The sequence below is a fragment of the Perca flavescens genome, chromosome 8 (genome assembly GCF_004354835.1).
Source record: "Perca flavescens isolate YP-PL-M2 chromosome 8, PFLA_1.0, whole genome shotgun sequence".
In the NCBI taxonomy this organism is placed as follows: Eukaryota; Metazoa; Chordata; class Actinopteri; order Perciformes; family Percidae; genus Perca; species Perca flavescens.
In genome coordinates this window covers 29,402,264-29,419,770 of record NC_041338.1, presented here as the reverse complement: position 1 = coordinate 29,419,770, position 17,507 = coordinate 29,402,264, and the positions used below count along the sequence as shown (strand labels likewise).

The window sequence follows — 17,507 nt, the reverse complement described above, 5'->3', positions numbered from 1 at the left end:
GTTTAATGCAGTAATAAGGCTTCATGGCCAAAAGCTATTTCTCTTAACATTTAGACGCATCACATTCATGATGACATTTTAAAGAGCAAAGTTTTTTTAGAGAGGACCGTTGGCCACCAGTCTGCTTTCTGCTCAGAGTGCCCTGAGGGAAGACGCAAGCTTTGTACGTGTGTGTGTGTGTGTGTGTGTGGGGGGTATCAATGACGTGGATTAGGTACACTCCATTTAGTCCCAAGAATGCAGCTGATAGGCCAAACACATCTCCCACAAGAACGAGCCTCAGGGCATGTTTAAAAAAACAGGGTGGGACCTAATATGTACACACACACACGCGCGCACGCGCACGCGCACACGCACACGCACACGCACACGCACACGCACACGCACACGCACACGCACACGCACACACACACCATCCAAACGCAGTGTCATGTCTCCTCAGCAATTAACACAAACACAGAGCTCTATATCTATAGCTACATTTTCACACACATGACCACGCTGGGATGAATAATACAAAAGACGTGTGTGAATCCGCTCTGGTAACAGAAAAGAAGATAACATTCTCATCAATAAATCAAGTAGGGACGGGATGGGGTAATGGAGAGGAAGTCTGCTTCGCCATGAGGGCCTCTCAGTGAACTGGCAAACTTTGCGCATGTGGAACAAGCTGCATAAAGAAAGAGGAAGTCTACTGTCAGTAAAGGTGATCAAAGGCAAGAAAAAGAAAAACATATTATAACGTGAATGTGTGAACTCCAACACCACATTACTGTTTTTAGACAGAGCAAGGAAAGAAAAGTGACAAATAACTGCATTAAGTTAGATATTCGCTGGTAGTAGATTTACTTACTGTACCAACTGTATCAGACGAGCTCTACTTTTCCTTTAAAGAACCACAAAAACACACACACACACACACACACACACACACACACACACACACACACACACACACACACACACACACACACACACACACACACACACACACACACACACACACACACACACACACACACACACACACACACACACACACACACACAAAGATAAATACAGCCACAGAGTGCACCAAATGAGTCACAATGTGCTGCAGCAACAACTAGTGATGAAAATGTGATGAAACTTCACATCAACAAGAGACATGAACAAGCAACAGACGGAGCCATCAGGTCCAGTCTTTACTTCATGCTTTGTGCTTTTGTTTAAATGTGCAAACCATCAAGACAGGGTTTCCTATACTGCCATATATACATCCGTCTTGTATGTCATTATTCCTGTTTAGGTGCAGCGCCTATCCCAGGTGTTGCTGTTATTTTGTCCACAACAGCTATATCAAAGAAGGTAGGCTAAATAATAGAAAAACCTCTCAAACTGTTTGAGCAAACACTGCCATTATAACATTCATGAAGGGAAGATTTATAATAGGACTGTTGTAGACTGCATTAGTGTTAGCTATGTGTACCTAATAAACTGGCAACTGAGTGTATTTTACCGTTAACATTGTCACTTACACACATTTGTTATCAATTCAATAGACTAGATTTAATTGTACCTTCAACACGCTCCATTTCTTTTCTGTATCCTATTAATTTGTTCGGTGGAACGGCCCAGTTTTCCCCACATGGATCATTAAAATTTCATCTTACACGCACGCACACACACACACACACACACACACACACACACACACACACACACACACACACACACACACACACACACACACACACACACACACACACACACATACACACATACACACAGCAAAAAACAAATCACGGTGAAGAACTGGCAACACACACACATCTTGAAAACAAAAGGCACATCTAATCACACACACAGACACAGTGCACAAGGCGATCTAGACATGTAGCACAGACGCCGTCTCCCCTCCCCCCTCCATCCCTCCTTCCTTCCAGCCACCAAATCCACTTAGAGGCCAGGGTATGTGAGTTGCTGATTGTTTTCTCTCTGGCGGCACCTGCTCTGCCTCCCTCCTCTGTCTCCACCACCTAATCAACTGCCCGTCAGGCGGGGATGGACTGAAGAGGTGGGAGATTTAAATTTCCTTCAGTAATCAACACGGAATCTTTTCATTTGAAGCCTATACACTAGGGTAATGAATATAGGATTTGAAGTAAGGATCCAATAGATTTAAAAGGAAATTAAATATTCTTATTTGAACCACGGTAAAGAACGTTCAACAACAAAAGATGCCAATGAAAACAAAAATGAAAAAAAGTATGCAGTATGTTTGGGCTGAAACAGGAGAAATAAATCATTGATGCTTAAAACGTCTTTTCGCTTATATGACCTCGTGTTTTCTCACAAGACCAAATGTGGGAAACCTTGGTGTGTGTAGTATGGTAATGACGCTAGAGGGTTTTACCAAATGATGAAAAAAAAAAAAAACACGTTGTGATGACACACATCCATTTCCAATAATTGTCAAGTGGGGAGGTAAATCAGCTTAAAAGGCCACGATGGAGGCTGACATCTCATTTTCACAAGCCAGTATATGCACTAAATAAGATTGTGTTTAATACAAGGACGGACACACACACACACACACACACACACACACACACACACACACACACACACACACACACACACCAGCAGTAAAGAAATAACAACTGTTTTCAGGTTCTCTAATGAGAGGATTCGCTTCTTTTCTCTGTTTTTATCTCATTGTAAATTTTATAATCTGGGGTTTTGGGACGGTTGGTCAGACAAAAAAAAAAACATTTAAAGACATCCGCTGTGGTTTTTTTAGAATTTGTGAAGGGCATTTTTCACAATTTTATAGATTAATTGATCATGCAAAAAATCGTTCTACCTGCAATTAATACTAATTTTTGTAGTAACATTTTTGTTGAGACTGCGTCAGAGGGGTGTTGAAATATATTTATTTACAGCCAGTAAGGTGTCATTTCAAAGCCAGTGTTTCCTTTAGGATTTTATTTTTAGCAGTGGGGGCAGGTCAGGTCCACACCACCCCCCCCAATGAAACGGAACTGACACTTTGCTGCAACACAAACAAATATATTTATTCACCTCTCTCGCTTAAAATAGCAAGCAATGCAGCAACAAAAAACTACAAATGTGTAAATTCTTTTTGAATAACACCTTTCTGATATAGTGTGAAAATGTAACATTATCAGAGAGTGGATACATCAGCCCAACCCCATTATATATTGCAGGAACACAAAGAAACAGGAATTATTAATGAATAGAAGAAGATAATTTCACTGATAATTCATGATTTTAATATGGACTGAGAGACAAAGTCTGATCTCTTAGGAGGCAGGCGTATGTGTGTGTGTGCGTGTGTGTGTGTGTGTGTGTGGAGCGTGCCATGACTCAAAGACCCTTCATTCACACTCATGTAGTCACAGCGGGCCAGCTTTCACACCCTGCTTCAACTAAATTAAACCCCACTGTGCTCACCTTGACCTAAGCACAACACACACACCTTTTTACTTTCACCAATATTCTCTCTTTCTCTCTCTCAGCACCGTGACAACAGCCAACCACATCAGTTACTCTGAAGCAACAAGCCAATCGCCCGCCTCTCTTCGTTTGTCTCTGACCAATGAGAGTGCTCGCGCGTGCGGCTCGTTTCCCACGAGCAGCTTTCATCATTGTTCCAGATGAGACCGTGGTGCTGCAGCCTCAGAGGGAACGGAGAGATTTACATAAACACACCGGCTGTAAAAGATGACTGGGACTCCCTGATGGACACATAAAGCACATTTTCCCTGTAGCTCCTTATTCATTATCTATTCATTCTATTATATCAACTGTACATCCTCAACTGCTCCTTTAAGATGTTTGTTATCAGTTTCTATTGTTCCATGTTCCATTGTGTTTGTTTACATATCTTGTAAGTTTCTGTTGCCAAGCTCTTCGTTTCATTATGTCTGGATACATAAACGTGGCCATTTGTTTCTATTAGGGCTTTAACTAACAATTATTTTCATTATTGATTGATTTGCCAATTATTTTTCTCAATTTAAAAAATAGTAAAAAATAAATAAATAAATAAATAAAAAAAATAAATAAAAAAAAGACCCTCACAACATATTGAGATGTTGTGTTTTGTTCAACCAACAGTGCAAAACTCAAATATTCCAAAGGGCAAAACAACAGCGATACCACTGAAGATTTTGCCAGAAAAATGTGAGGAAAACTGTAAAGCAGCATCCCTCCTACCCGAACAGAAAAAATGCCTGTTTTCTTTAGGTTTGACTGAGTCTGGTACAAGAGAAATACTACTGATTCTAACAGAAATATAACAAGAATCTTTCTTACCTGAAGCTGCTTCTCAGTTAACAAAAAGAGAAAAAACCCTCTGTGAAGCTCACCAGCAGTGACCCTTATTGTTACCAACTAGCTGCTTATTCCAGAGTGAGTGAGTGAGTCTGGCTCCTAGCAACTGCTGCCTGTCAGGGACGGTTGAAGAGGTATGTAGTCAGTATAGACCATAGATGAATGAATGAATGACCGATCTGTAGAAGCGAAAGCTTTGAATCCCTGCAGAGAACGTGTGTATGTGTGTACCTACTGATTCCTTCATTAACATGCGCATATTATAAGACGATGAAAGCCAGAATAACACAAACGATGTAGAAAACACAGCTGCTCTAGGTATTTGTTGTTATGCTTGTTGAGTGTTTATGGACCCAAATCAGCGAATAAGGATCCTAATAGACTATAGTGAACAATGCGGACTGTTGCTAAGCTGCTTTAGGGCTACAGCTAATGATAGTATTTTATTTGCAACTAATGTGTTGATTATTTTTCCAAATTACTTGATAGATTTAGTCGAGAAAAGGTAAAATTGTCAAAAAAGCCAAAGATATTCAATTCAAATTCATATAGCTTGGATAAATGTCTCAAATGATAAATCCATCATCAAAATCTTGGCCATTTATTTTCTTTTGATCGGCTAATTGATTAATCTGCTAATAGTTTCAGCTCTAAAATACTTCATTAAAATATAAAGGAAAGGAAGAGCCTGGAAAACAGCTTAATGAAAACCTGGCTTCTGCAAGTGTTTTTATGTTGTTGTTGTTATGATGAGTTTATGGAGCCCATCAAGACTGAAATGGTCTATAGAGGATTCTTATAAAGACCGATACTGACTGCCACAATTATTATCGTCAAACGTTAAATCTTCAAAATTGCTTATTTTGTCTGACCAACAGTCCCAAACCATATTCAATTCACAATGAAAAAAACCTTCAAAACCTCATATTTAATAACATATAATTGTATTAATTGAATTATCTCGAACAATCAACCTACTTTAAAAGAGAAAAAATAAAATAAAACAAAACACTATCATATACAAATCAATCCGATTCCCTCAAATAACACAAAAAGGATGAGTTCCAGAAGGAGCAGGCAGAAGCATAATGCTTATAAAGTCCTGCCTCTACTTTAAAATATCACACAGACACACACACAGACACACACACAGACACACACACACACACACACACACACACACACACACACACACACACACACACACACACACACACACACACACACTGTGGGTCTTTTATTATATATTATGGTAAGTGTTTATGGAACCCAACAAGACACAGACATCATCATCTCATGATGATTCTTAAGAATAGAAAAGATGTCTGATGTGGCGTATATATAATTTCATGTTAAGGAGCATAAGCACATGTTTGTGCTCCTCTGAGGGAGGAAATGTGTCAGCTCCTACACATTTACGTAACTGAGATGAGATAAAAGTGGGTTATTTACATTTTAGGCAAATTAGCTGCCACTGAGAGAGAAAACTAACCAAGTTCAATGTCTTGCAGACAGGACCTCCAAACCACAATCAATATTGTCTTATTGGGAGGACAGTGACAAAATCATTAATAAGACAGCCAAGAAGACGTCATTAAAGTCAAAATCTGCAGTGTCCGATCTACATATGCTGTGACTTTGAGCCAGTGAACCACCGGCTCCTACCTGCTATATTCGTATTGTGGCGTCCCAGTTTAGAGTCAAGCACCAAAATAGGACAGACTGCAGGACAGAGCAACTTTCAGACAACCTTGGCAGAATGACTAAGCTTTTAGGGCCAGAAAACAGAGACAGAGAGAGGGAGAGGAAGAAATGGAAAGAGAAAGAGACCTGCAAGAAAACGTGAACAAAAGGGAACATAAGGCTGGAAATGAATGGGGATGGGTGTCATTAGAATTTGACACATTTTGGTACTAATACCAAAGACATACTTCTTTGATATCTTACTCTGGAGGTGTAGAAACATGTGTTGGTTTATTTAACAACCATACAAGAACTGAAATTAGGGCTGCAGCTAAGGACTGTGTTCGATAAATCTGCAGGATACTTTTTCAAATAATTGTGCGGTCTATAAAAATGTCCAAAAATGTGAAAGATGTCCGTTAAAGCCTGAGGTGACATCTTCAAATGTCTCATTTTGCCCATAATCCAACACTCCAAAAGCCAAAGACATTCAGTTTACTATCATACAAAAACAGAGAAAATCAGCACATATTCACAACTGGGAAAGTAGAACAGGGTAATGTTTTTAGAAGAAAATGACTAACAATTAAATCGGTATAAACTTGGCAAAATGGGGACTTTAAATCGGGGAAATACCTAATCAAAGAATATGTAAACAAGACCTGACGAGCATTCAACACTTTGATGCTTTGACAGTTTCTGATGCTATCTATATATAATAAAGTATTGAGGTTTGATGCACAGCTGCACCTACACATGAACAGACGTAGTAGAGCAGAAGTGTTGAGAGATCAGACTTCATTTGGTGCTTCATCAAACCGAGTGCCACACCCAAGTGCTCTGGTCGCAGACTGCTTTGTTCTGGCCACTACGGTCTCTCTCTCTGTCACACACACACACACACACACACACACACACACACACACACACACACACACACACACACACACACACACACACACACACACACACACACACACACACACACACACACACACACACACACACACACACACACACACACACACACACACACACACACACACACACACACACACACATTGCAACAAAAGCAGTGGCAGACAGTAGGTCACACGCTCATCTTGCCCTGCCTGTCGTTTCGTGCATTTATTCAAATTCCTCTCGCGTGCGTGTCTGCTACCAGCACTCTTCAGCAGGGCTTCATTTGGCTACGACTCCCAACCCGCAGCCAGTCCACAGTGACTGAAACTAGACGCTGCAAAGACTGCACAAATATGAGACAAGCGCTTATTAAAAGACAGCAATTAAGCTTTCAGGGGAAGTGACACGAGCGCTGAATAACTCAGCCTCCTGAGTCTGCAGGCACACTGTCAAAAATGTTTAAGAACTGAACCACAGATACGAGTGAGATGTGACATTATCGGCTGCCTCCGAACCCCAAAATGACACGTTGCTAATTGCAGAGGGGCGAGAGTTTTTCTTACTACTGATTTACCCTCGCAGGCGTTTTTTTTTTTTTTTTTTCACAGGCAGAGTCTGGCTGGCTTTAGGGGAGAGTGGCTGGCTGAGCTAGATCTGTCAATCTGAGCAACAGCTCCATCAATCTGCTGGCAACACGGTCAGACAAACAATGCAACATCAGCAGCAGCAGCAGTAGCAGCAGAGCTAAATCACGCACTTTAAGTGAACGTACAAGGCACACACTTTTGGGCTTGTCTATGACTGTTTTCCATCATGTTTTCCACAAACAAGTTACAGCTGATTGCAGCCTCAAGGTAACTCTCTGTTGGAATAAATTAGATATTTTCCAGTACAATTTCTGCATCTCATCCTCTAAGCCTCCCTCCTCAAACTGACACTGGGACAGTCATGGTTTGGCTCCTGGATGCGCTCGCTCGTCTCTTCCAAACTGAATAAAAAACAGCTTCCTTCCTGATAAATGAGATATTTTATGATTGCTGTAGGGAAATTCCATTTGTCTGCTGCCGGAGACCTCTGAGTGCGGGGTCAGCTGTAACACAGTGACCTCGAGGCTTTTAGGGAATTCAGGGAACTGATCAAAGACGCTTCAGAAGGGCAGATGACTACTGGCTTAAATGCTTGCACTGGGGTCATGTGGATGGGCTCTCTGAGCACTAAACCACCCAGAAGTCGACAAAACGAGGGAGAGAAAACAGAAATAATTAAAAAGGGGAATTTGGGTTTCATATAACTTGGGTCTTATTTTTGTCCTTTAGGCCATCGGCCCGATCAGTGAGGATTACACCGACGATCATACAGGTTTGAAACAGGGTAATACAGAGTTATCTTAGGTTACTCGGAACAAAAGATAACCAAGTTGAATGCTAAAGTTATAACCCAAACTGTCTGTTGTCAGACATCAGAGTTCACAGACTTGTGCACTTCCTTTCAGCATAACCTCCAAATAAAGTGATCAGGGCCTGTCTAGTAAGATCTGGAGAGATGGGCGATTCGTAGTCTGGATTAATGGAAGTACATTGCCAGGATATGCCTGACAAGACTTTTCCCCTTCACAACAAGAACAACCTACAAGCTAGCAAGCTAGCAGTTACATGCTGAAAAATGCAAGTTTTGACAATAATTTGGATCTTGCTTGGTTCTTTCGCTGTATGATTGTTAAGGTTTACAAAGAATATGTTTACAGCATTTATCTATCTAATGTTTTGAGACTGACTGGCAGAATTTGCCCTGGACAAAGTACACACGGCAATCCACTGGTAAGAGCAAATTACGTTTTCACCATGTATCCAGCTAATTTAAATAGCTCACATCATTTTATTGTGTGAACAGTTAATTTAATATTGTATGTGGTGTTTCCCTTTGGGGGGTGCAAACGTTCCACCAAAACAAAACAAGTTCCTTCCCGAGTCCATTTTGCAGAGCCGCCGTCGCTGTGACCGGAGCTTAGCGCCGCCCGAGACGATTGTGATTGGTTTAAAGAAATGCAAACAACCCAGAGTGTTTTACTTCTTCTATCCCAACGTGTATGAGTGGTGTTAGCCAGACTTTACTCCAACAGCGCTGTGGAGAGAAGTCTGGCAATGTGAGACTGGGTGATTCCTAACACCAATGATTGCAGAGTCCGGGTTACAACTGTGCAGCGCCACTGAAAGTTAGTTAAAACATCAAATGCTCTTTAAAATCCCAAAGAGACACAACATACAAAAGCTAAAAGCACTGTCCTGATCGGCAGAGAGGGCCTGTTGGCTAGTTGATTTAAAAGGAATCTCTCAACATGAATGAATGCCTATATACACTACTTCTGGTAATCATCCCTGCTCCCTGTCAAACTCTCTCTTCCAGCATCTCCATCTGTGATCAGCCAAGCAGGACGGAGGGGAGCGTGGCGATGCTGCTGGCTGCTCTTTGCCCCGGGCAGTGCCAGGGGACTGATCCATGCCCTCACCAGCTGCTGCCTGTTACGAGAAGCACTATCAAGTGCTCCGACTCCCAACGTCAAAAAAAAAACTAACTTCAGCAACAAAAAGACATCTGTACGAAGAGAAATCTTTTATGCCTAAAGAAGCTATAGAGCGAGGTTAAATGAATAATACAAAGAGATGTGAGAAGCGATAATGAATGCAGAAATTCACACAGGGCCTGGCTTTGAACAGCTGAGGGAACAACAAACAGCAGCGCCCTGCGAAGAATCAAACCATGCTGGAATCAAAAGGATTTCTGCTATCACGCTAACATCTGCGCCAGTGACACATTATTATACTGTAGCAACTCCTTTGAAGGAGACTGTGGAAAAAGTGAAAGTGATTCTAATATTGTTGGACAGCCGCACAAGAGAGAGGTAGGATTTCTTGCCGGCAGTCTTTTTTGTTTTGGACATAGTTTCTTTGAGTGTTATTCTTTAAAGAATATGTGAAACCCAACAAGGAGAATGTGTTCTTGAATTAACCTTGACTGTGGGGGGAGGCGAATGAAAGGAGCACGTCTGTGTGATGTTATCCTTGTCTAATTCTGACTGTGGTGTGGTTAATATGATGGACTTCGCTTAAACACTTAAAAATCACTTTCACTTTTCATGTCACATGAGTGTCACTGAGGTCAGCAGGTCGGCCTCGACTAGCAGCGTATGCAGGATCCTTTTCAGAAGTTAAAAAGAACCGATTCTTTCTCAAGTGCGTGCGTGCTAAAGTGCGTTTGTAAGAAGCAATAAAGAACACGTCCAATTCCAGAGTACATGAGAACCATCAATAAAATGAACATGTAAAAGTAGCTAATGTGTGGCCGGGTTGGTTCAGTGGGTAGAGCAGGCGCACATATATTTAGAGGGTTATGCCTCGACGCAGAGGTCCAGGGTTCGACTCCGACCTGTGACAATTTCCTGCATCTCGCTCTCTCTCTCACTCTCTCTTTTCTCACCTGTCCTGTCCATTAAATAATCTTTAAAAAAAAAAAAAGGCAGCTAATGTTATATTTTGCATTCCTGGGGAAATGTTGTTTGGAGTAGGGTTGTCACAATACTGGAATTATTTTTTTCATACCTTGAACAATATCGATATTCAATACCATTTGGGATACCACAGAGATAATATATGGGCTTGCTTGTATCCTTTGCCTTTTCCAAGTATTTTCAAACAGCACTCCTGCTGTTTTCCTTGTCAACCAAAACCAGTCACAGAACGTCTGCACTTGCCATCTTTAATGACCCAACAACATAACAAAACCTGCAAAGGATTGTATTCGACCAGAGCAAATCAGAGCGATGAGAAGACCGCAGTAAGTGAGAGGAGGCTGGCGTTTTTTATTGTCAACAAATCCATTTTTTTGAATGAAGGCTGAGACTTTTCTTCTCTCACTCTCACAATCACTACAGCTTCACCCAAACGACACACAGAACCCACAGCTCAATGCAACCAGATAAAGATCTGTCTCTAGGAGGTGTTAAAAAGCATTCTGGGAAATCACAGTATAAGCAGATGAGGGAAAATGAAACTGAAAAGTAAATTATAAAACTTCTAATGTGTATTTAACATCATAGATGAGTGATATAACGGTCTACAAAGCAATGAAGGCTTTCCTTCAAAATAAAAAAATGTTTGTTGTGATCTTAGTTGCAGCTACAACTTGTTAAAAAGGTTTGAAGGAGATGTATGTGCTTTGTCCCCAAATTTGTTTTATGGAAGAACACTACTGGGATATTGTCAGACTTTAATTTTGTGCAGATTATCTCTGACAATCGCCAGCGGCAACAATCGAAACCTGACTACTTTACTGTAGTGTCTTTTTAAGTCCTCTTGTCTATCCGGACAAAGCTGATGAAGATGCTATTTAAAAATCACACACACACACACACACACACACACACACACACACACACACACACACACACACACACACACACACACACACACACACACACACACACACACACACACACACACACACACACACACACACACACACACAGTTAGAGATGCATATAGCCGCATTGACATGGTATGTAAGGCGTTGACCTCATCCTGGTATTGTGTTACATGAAGCCCTGAGCACTGCAGCAGCAGGTTTGAGCGTGATGGGACTGCTCAAGCAAGGACACTGGGATCCAGTGGCAACAACAACAAAGCCATTTTTCGTAAAGCCATCAATTCACAAGGTCAGACTAAACAGAAATGTGGGTCAGTGGGCTTGTGGATTGAAATGATTTTCTGCAGTTTACGGTAGATGGACTGAGACTCTTTAAGCCCCTCCCGAAGTCTGCTGATGAGCTTATCGCCATGATCTAATACGGACTTCATCATCAGAGCTTGTAGATTAGGATAAATATGTGAGAAAAGTGATTGGATGTCAGTTTGTATAAATAAAAAAGGTCATCTACGAGTTGTTTTGCCATTAAAAAATAAAGAGGCCACGTCCGTGGGAGGACGGTGTGGTACATAAATGCAGCGCTTCATTCGCTCAAAAAGTGTTGCCTCTGAACACAACCCAGCCAGCGATTACGCCACAACATAATTGAGAAAACAATTTAGAACCATATGAACGTAAATTCTACAACCCCAAATCAGAAAAAGTTGGGACAGTATGGAAAATAAATAAAATAAAAATAAAAAAAGAAAGTAGTGATTTCTAAATGTACTTTGACTTGTATTGCATTGCAGACAATACAACAGCACATCATTTAATGTGTTCCTCATGATTTTTATTGGGTTTTTTTTTTCAAAAAAAACAAAATTCCTATTTTGGTTCTCACAACACATTTCAAGAAAAGTTGAACAGTAAAGCATTAACCACTTTGTAATGTTGCCATTCCTTTTCACAACACTTAAAAAGACGTTTAGGGACTGAAGACACCAAGTGATGAAGTGTTTCAGGTGTAATTTTGTCCCATTCTTGCTGCAAACTAGTCTTAAGGTGGGCAACAGTACGGGGTCTTCGTTATCGCATTTTGCGCTTCAAAATGCGCCACACATTCTCTATTGGAGACAGGTCGGGACTGCAGGCAGGCCAGTCAAGTACCCGTATCCTCTTCCTCCGCAGCCAGGACTTTGTAATGTGTGCAGAATGTGGTTTTTGCATTATCTTGTTGAAATATGCATGGACGTCCCTGGAAAAGATGTCTTCTTGAAGGCAGCATATTGTGCTCCAAAATCTCTAGGTACTTTTCAGCATTAATGGTGCCATCACAGAAGTGCGAGTTACCTTTGCCAAGGGCACTGACACAACCCCATACCATGACAGACCCCGGCTTTTGGACTTGTTGCTGGTAACAGTCTGGATGATCCTTTTCTTCTTTGGTCCGGAGCACACGGTGTCCATTTCTTCCAAAAAATACCTGAAATACTGATTCATCTGACCACAGTACACGTTTCCACTGTGTGATGGTCCATCCCAGATGCCTCCGAGTCCAGAGAAGTCGACGGCGGTTCTGGACACTGTTGACATAGGGCTTCCTTTTGGCACAGTACAGTTTTAACTGGCATTTGTGGATGTAACTACGTATTGTGGTACTTGACAAAGGTTTGCCAAAGTATTCCTGAGCCCATGTGGTGATATCGCTGATAGATGAATGACGATTCCTGATGCAGTGCCGCCTGAGGGATCGGAGATCACGGTTGTTCAGCTTAGGCTTGCGCCCTTGTCATTTACGCACTGAAATTCCTCCACATTCCTTGAATCTTTTAATTATGTTATGCACTGTTGAAGGTGAAATAAGCAAATGTCTTCCTATCATTCTTTGAGGAACATTGTTTTTAAACATTTCAATAATTTTCTCACGTATTTGTTGGCAAACTGGCGATCCTCGGCCCATCTTTGCTCCTAAAGGACTAGACCTTTCTTGGATGCTGCTTTTGTACCAAAATCATAATTACAATCACCTGTTGACATCACCTGTTTCAAATCACATCATTATTTAACCAATTTACCTGATTACTAGCCCTAAATTGCTCCTGTCCCAACCTTTTTTGGAATGTGTTGCAAGTCTGAATGACAGGAAAGGATGTATATTTACAAATGAAATTAAGTTGACCAGACAAAACATGAAATATTTTGTGTTCACATTGTCTGCAATAAAATAGAAGTCAAAGTACATTTAGTACTGTCCCAACTTTTTCTGATTTGGGGTTGTAGAAGACATGGTTGGCTATTTCGACTAAGGTTGTGTCCACATCTGACATGTCTGAATCAGTTCAAACAAGCTCATTTTGTTTAGGTGATTCCCAGTCAGCTTCCAATCATACTTAAAGCAGAATTTTTTTTGTAATAGTAGACATGCGATTTTAGCATGACTTCAACGGTTAAATTACAATTAAATCCATGTGCTGATCATCAACTGTCAAGTAAGTGATCTTTTAAGTCGCCTATATAATGTATTTCATTTGGCAACTGGGATTGCAGAGACTTTACCTGATGAAAGTGAAAAGAGCTTAAAACAGCCATTTCTCATTAAAAAGTGAGTGAAATTTAGTAATCCCTAGCTATTCCCCCATAATATTACAGTACAAAACACCTCTTTTCCAGCCTGTTTCTACCTGTTTCTTCAGTGAAAGGCTACAATATATAATTTTTGTCTTGATCCAGATCAAACAAACCAAACTGCAGGTGTGAAAGCACTAAAGAGAAGAACCTCTCCCACCCTCTGATCTGCTCAGTCACATCAATGCACCAAAGTGAATCAAATTACGTGAACCTGCAAAGGGTTTAAACTCTGGCTTGGAATGAGTGACCACTTCTTAAATATCTTATATTCCATTCTATTCTATTTTTTTCACAAATACTTTCCACACTATATCAGCTCATTGAATGTCAGTTCTCCCATTAACTCTCAGTGGAGCAGCTCCGGCCATCATGGACGGAGCATTGTTTTTTCCTCTTTCTGGATAAAGAGTGCGTATGGAAAACAGGCCCAAGTGGTTCAGATGAACAGCCTATGATGTTGAAGGAGCAGCAACCAAAAGATGAAATGAAAATGCCTACTCCAGAAGTATCGATAGTGTCTTTTAACAGCTTTAGAAAAAGAGGCTTTCATTTCATATGAATTATTTAAATTAATGAAATTCCTCTTCAAGTACCCTTATCCTTGCATGTGATTGGTGTTGTGATGTTTAGATTGCCCGTGTCTGGATAGAAACAGTCATTGTGGATGTTTTATTCTGCCGTGACGTCTTCATCTGTCACACACGTTTTAAAATGAAGCGATTTAGAGTTGCTTTTCGAGCTGCTCCGCTTCGGTCACAAGCATGTTCGCTGGGCAGCTGGAGCTGTCAAAGCAATGTTTTCAGTCCTGCTCTCAAGAGCTTTGCCACTTACGTAATAACCTGAATGAAATGTTAATGTCAGCAAAGTTGACATCACATTAAGGGAATTCTTCTCCTGACTGAATCAGCAGCCGGGGGAGTCAGACTGCACATCACCTGCATGATGTGGGAAGCACTTGTCGGTTTTGGTATTTCACAATAATGCACCTGTAAGGACTTCCCTGCGGCATTTCATGAACATTGCACATGCATGTCACAGGCAGCCACGGCTCCTCGGTGCTCTGGCAGAAGGGAGGAGGAGGGTGGGTCACCTCTCCATGCTTTTGGGCTGGTGGACAGAGACCTCGGGGGCACTGCTGGTCTGGTCTGGTATGGTCTAGTCTGTCCGAGGCCATGAAGGCCTGTTTTAACATGTCAACTGACTAAAGACAACCTAACCCAACAGAAGCCTGGGTAACAAACCCACTTTGTTTGTTCCTGCTTTACTGATTCTCACAACTCTAAACTTAGTGATGGTACGAAATTCACATAAAAGATACCAGATAGGTAAAGCCACCTGATCTAATGCTAATAATGCTCTTATTCTGTGCCTTTAACCATGCCATTATGTCTTTACCTACCCCAGGCTATTTCTCCTCATTCTCTACATTATATTAAAACACTTTATTTTGTAAAGCAATTTGGAACGCAATGGTTTTCGGTGTCAAGGCTTCACTCTTTATGCTCTGTATAAATAAACATTAACATAACATGTTTTCACTCACAACAGTCTAGCCAAATCTTAACAAGAGCTGCAACTGCCAACTATTGACATTGTTGGTTTATCGGTTGAGTTTCTAACCTAATTTACCTAAAAATGACTTTTGCATTTGCAGATACATTTTCTGTCTATCGAGTCATCGAATACTTGACTAATCAATTCAGCTCTAACCATGACAATGTAAAGATGTACATTTTCGTTATAGGACAATAGTGTGTATTAGTTTGTCTGTGGCTGTTTTTTTTGTGATCAAGAGAATTTCACACAGTAGCCTTTTCACCAAACTACAGTACCAACACACTGAACATCCTGGTGTCCAGCTGTAAAAAAATAAATAAATAAAATGCCTCAGCCATGCCCATGCCCCATCAGGCCCCATCAGGCAGCAGCAGTGTGATGTAAGCAGCCCTAAAGTCGTCTCACACACATGACGAAAAATGTCACAACCGTCCGTCACAGCTCTCAACACAACATAGCAGTGTAGTAATATGACACACACACACAAAGCTCTGCAGCCTTTACAGCGCAATTCAAAGCTCCAACGTCCCTCTGCGACAGTGAACCCAACCAGCACCGCTCTAGTCGGATGGTTCGAGCTCCACATTCTAATCATCCGTTCATACCAGTGCGTCACGTTTATTGCTGCGGCTGCCGCACCGTGTCAAGACTCCACAGACACAAACTGCAGCCCAGATGTGGCGTCCAGTATACACCAGGCAACATCTGTAACTGAACATTTACGCATTATGTAAGAAAACACCGTGACATTTATCCGAGGCGGCGGCGGCGGCAGCGGCAGCAGAGGTGGCGATGGAGGGGTGAGGTGAGGAGGGAGGGGGGGAGAGACTAGAGCCCTGGGTGCGTACAGGGGCAGCGGGAGGTTGTTTTTTTTTTTTTGACCATGTCGGTCCGTTTCTTTCATAACCACACATGTTACGTGGTCTGAGATTACATTTGAATGGAGCGCAGGAGGCTGCAGCTGATGTTAAATTGACAGAGAGAGAGCCAGCCAGACAGACAGACAGACAGACAGCGAGCTTTGACATTACCCACTCCGAGCTCTGTTGGTCCCGTTTTACTGACAGCTAAATGTAAATCATGTAAGGACTTAAAAAGGGGGGAAATGGGGGGGCTTACCTTCTCCACGGTGGCTTCAGTCCGCTGCTCCGTAAACCTCCCCGCTATAAAGCCTCTTTTTGTGACGAGGAAGAGCAGGCAAGCCGCGCGCCTCTCGTCCAACAACTCAGGCTGGTTTTACCGCAGGGAAACGCTGTCGTGCTTAACAGTCCGCAGCCCGTATCCCGCTGCACGAATCTCCAAATGTGCTGTAGATATGACCTGTTTTCTTCCTCTGTGTGTGCGTCTCGTAGTCCTGAGAGCTTCTGTTTGGAGTCCTCTCGTCACGTCGTCCTCCCACAGCTCCCCTCTCTGCTCTCTCTCCTTTTTCTTCTCGTCTACAATCGCTTGCCCTGTCGTACCGAGCGTGCACTCGCACTGCGCGTCCACGTACGGCCGGTATAGGGTGGGGAGCTGGGCTACATCACAGTGTTATCGGTGGGTGGGATTTGGGAGCACCCTCCTGTGTGAAATAACAGTAATTGTTTGCAAGTGAATTGCCAAATCAATTAAGATTTTTTTTTTTTTAAACAGAGTGATCATGTAGGATTTGATAGCAGGCAGTGTCACTCAGCACGAGTGTGGGGTGTGGCCAAAACTGTGGACACCCCCCCCTCAACACACACACACACACACACACACACACACACACACAAAGATGCATGGAGGAACCATAGAGGCAAGAACCAGAATGTAAATCTCTTTAGAGCTGCAAAGATTAATCGATTCGTTTTCAAATATAAAACTAATCATCAACTATATTGATAATTGATTGATGATATTTGAGTCATTTTTTTATGAAAAAAAGGAACAACAAAACAAAAACTAGAATGTGAATGGCTTGAATATTTCTAAAGATACCACTGCTGTCAAATATTTGTTACTGAGAGACATATGTT

General features: G+C 41.7%; 1 protein-coding gene across 1 annotated transcript in view; it reads right to left on the bottom strand.

Annotated features, from left to right (window-relative positions):
• Positions 1 to 17,036, bottom strand: part of LOC114559845 (unconventional myosin-IXa) — a 159,322-nt gene extending 142,286 nt beyond the window's left edge. The window contains exon 1 of the mRNA XM_028584826.1: positions 16,630 to 17,036. The gene's annotated coding sequence lies outside the window, so the exon portion shown is untranslated. The remainder of the gene's footprint in view (positions 1 to 16,629) is intronic.
• Between the last annotated feature and the right edge of the window lie 471 nt (positions 17,037 to 17,507).